The sequence below is a fragment of the Ursus arctos genome, unplaced genomic scaffold (genome assembly GCF_023065955.2).
Source record: "Ursus arctos isolate Adak ecotype North America unplaced genomic scaffold, UrsArc2.0 scaffold_20, whole genome shotgun sequence".
Taxonomy (NCBI): domain Eukaryota; kingdom Metazoa; phylum Chordata; class Mammalia; order Carnivora; family Ursidae; genus Ursus; species Ursus arctos.
The window spans coordinates 3,916,064-3,919,195 of NW_026622875.1; the positions used below are offsets into that span (position 1 = coordinate 3,916,064).

Consider the following 3,132-nt stretch of genomic DNA (forward strand, 5'->3'; position numbering starts at 1 on the left):
GCAGGATGGTTCTTAGTCTCCAAGTGTTTGAGTTTCTTCCAAATTTTTCCTTGTGGTTGAGTTCCAATTTCAGAGCGTTGTGGTCTGAGAATATGCAGGGGATAATTTCAATCTTTTGGTATCGGTTGAGACCTGTTTTGTGTCCCAGAACATGGTCTATTCTTGAAAATGTTCCATGGGCATTAGAATAGAATGAGTACTCTTTGGTTCTGGGGTGTAGTGTTCTATATATATCTATGAGGTCCTACTCGTCAAGTATGGCATTCAAAGCCTTTGATTCTTTGCTTAGTTTTTGCCAGGGTGTTCTGTCTATTTCTGAGAGTGGAGTGTTGAGGTCCCCTACTATTAATGTATTTTTATTTATATGTCTCTTTATTCTGGTTAAGAGTTGGCTTGTGTATCTTGCTGCTCCCCTGTTGGGGGCTTTTTTTTTTTTTTTTAATCTACCGAAGTGAGAAAAAGCTCCTTGCATTGCACTGATATGTAGATTCACCCTGGAGGCCCAGCAAGGTCCAACTTCAACATATCTCTCTGCAGGAGAACGGAAGAATCAAAAGGAATCTTACCTTCTCTTCTCTTGTCATCTTTAGCCTATATGAATTTCCAAATCCTTTTTCACAATAAAGCTATTTCTTCAATGAGAACCATGTGTTGTTTAGGAATTAACAGTGGAGATCCAGAAGGGATACCTATTACACTACAACAATGCACTGTAACAGATTAGTTCAGGAGGCCCATTTTGAATGCTCCTCACACACATATAATATGATACAAGCTTACATTTCTAGAATAACATGACTGTGCAGCGCGCAGACCTAGGAAAATGACATCCTAATAGAACCTGAATTCTTCAATGCTCTTAAATTGTCCCCTCTATCCCTGTCTGCTCATGAGGAAATCACCATTTCAAGTAGGTTGCAACCACCAATTCCAGACTCTTCCTAATGCATAAAAACCTAGCAACAGCTGACTTCATTATCTCTCTCATCTTACTTAGAAGAATCACGATTAAATCACAAATACCCCAAATGATTTTTTCTTAGTGAATCATGCATGCATCTATTATAGTTATTTGTTCAAGTCAATACATTTTTGTTCAGGATTTTTACATTTGGTTCCTTCTACTACCAATAACCACAGTTCCTTCAAAGTCAGAATCAAAATCTTCAAAAGACGTTTTGTTCAAACCACAGTTGTCACGGTCAGTCTAGAGTTCTTTAGGTTGGGCTTCTTTGATCTCCACTTGGAGATGCACATATCACAATTCAAAAATTCCCCACCTGTAATCTTTGGAATCCAGTTTCTTTACTTTAGGGCCCTAGAATCCAAATTGTTGGAAGTACATTGGTTGCTATTTTGGCAAATGATCTAAAATTGTTATTCCTTCATTGTTTCTAGTACTGAAAAGTCTTGTGACTTCCACACTACTCCATGAGCCTAGCAGAAAATATTACAGACCTCACTGTCACCACCACAACAAGCCTGCTGTGATGGAAGCATAACCTGTGTCTCAATACAGCCACATACAGTTATTTTTATATATAGGCTATATGCTAAGCATAGAAAACAGAAGTTTAATAAAATAAATTAATAATTAATTATAACAAGATTATCCAAAATTATTTAAATGAAATTGAAGACTTGAAAGAAAATTTCTCAGAAGTGTGCATAATGTTTATTACAAAATGTGTTTTTGGGGTGCTTGGATGGCTCAGTCGGTTAAGCATCTGATTCTTGGTTTTGGTTCTGGTCACGATCTCAGGGTCCTGGGATCAAGCCCCACTTCAGGCTCCACCGTCAGCCAGGAATCTGCTTGAGGGTTTCTCTCCCTCTCATACTGCCCCTCCCCCACCTTGCATTTGCTCAAGCTCTTTCTAAAAATAAATAATTCTTCAAAAAACATTTTATTATAAATTATGTTTTATTATAAAATGAGAGAGCCTATATTTTCTTAAAAAGAGTAAGAATCATGGAAAAGATAAGAGAAGAGAAGCATTTCGTTGTTTAGATTGGGATTAGCAATCTATGGCCTTTGCCTATTTTTACATAATAGCCCATGGAAGAGTTTTGAAATTTCAAAATGGTTAAAATAATCAAAAGAAGACAATATTTTACAACACACGAACATTTTAGGAAATTTAAATTTTAGTGTCCATAAATAAGAGTTTCACCAAACACAACTACACTCTGTGGTACACCCATGGCTGTTCACATGCCCCAACAAGAGTTGAGTAGTTGTGACAGAGATGACACAGGCTACAGAGCCCAAAATATTAACTGCCTGGGGGCGCCTGGGTGGCACAGCGGTTAAGCGTCTGCCTTCAGCTCAGGGCGTGATCCCGGCGTTATGGGATCGAGCCCCACATCAGGCTCTTCCGCTAGGAGCCTGCTTCTTCCTCTCTCACTCCCCCTGCTTGTGTTCCACCTCTCGCTGGCTGTCTCTATCTCTGTTGAATAAATAAATAAAATCTTTAAAAAAAAAAATTAACTGCCTGGCCCTTTATAGGAAAGTTTTTCCAACACCCAGGGTAGATGAGTGAACCAAAAAAAAAAAAAAAAAAAAAAAAAAATTCCCCCAAACAAAATATATCATGTGTCATAATTGTTATAGTCTCTGCCCCCCTACTGTTTCTCTTTCTCTCTCTCTCTCTGTTTGAATTTCTTCTGTAGCCTTCAATGACTCACTAATGACTTTAGGAAAATGTTTAAATTCCCAGGCCAGAAGTTCAAAACTCCTAAATCTAGCACTAACCAAATTATCCCAGTTATACCTCCTATGTCATAAACAACCGAATCCTGACAAGCTGTTCCACTACTCATCATCCCACACATCTAGAGCGTTTGCCATCTTACTCCTGCTACTGAAGGAAAGCCTACCCTCTGCCCTCCATCCTTGATGCAAAATCTTCCCTTTCTATCTGACCATTGTATTTCACTTCAGGACAGAGTAAATCTCTTCTCTTCTTTTTTTAATACTTTTCAGTGAAGACATCCTGCCATGTATCATACTTACCTCATTTTTTTTTTCAATAAGGATTCCAAATGTTAAGTAGTATTTTGGAATATTTCCCCACTTTTACAATAGGCACCCCTAATACACAAATTACTGCATCTCTCTCCTATAATTAGGGG

At 38.1% G+C, this 3,132-nt stretch overlaps 1 non-coding gene across 1 annotated transcript; it reads right to left on the bottom strand.

Annotated features, from left to right (window-relative positions):
* Positions 1-1,445: 1,445 nt before the first annotated feature.
* LOC113254197 (small nucleolar RNA SNORA1) lies at positions 1,446-1,548 on the bottom strand. Its single transcript, XR_007189197.1, has one exon. It is a non-coding gene; the product is annotated as a small nucleolar RNA SNORA1 (small nucleolar RNA).
* Positions 1,549-3,132: the final 1,584 nt, after the last annotated feature.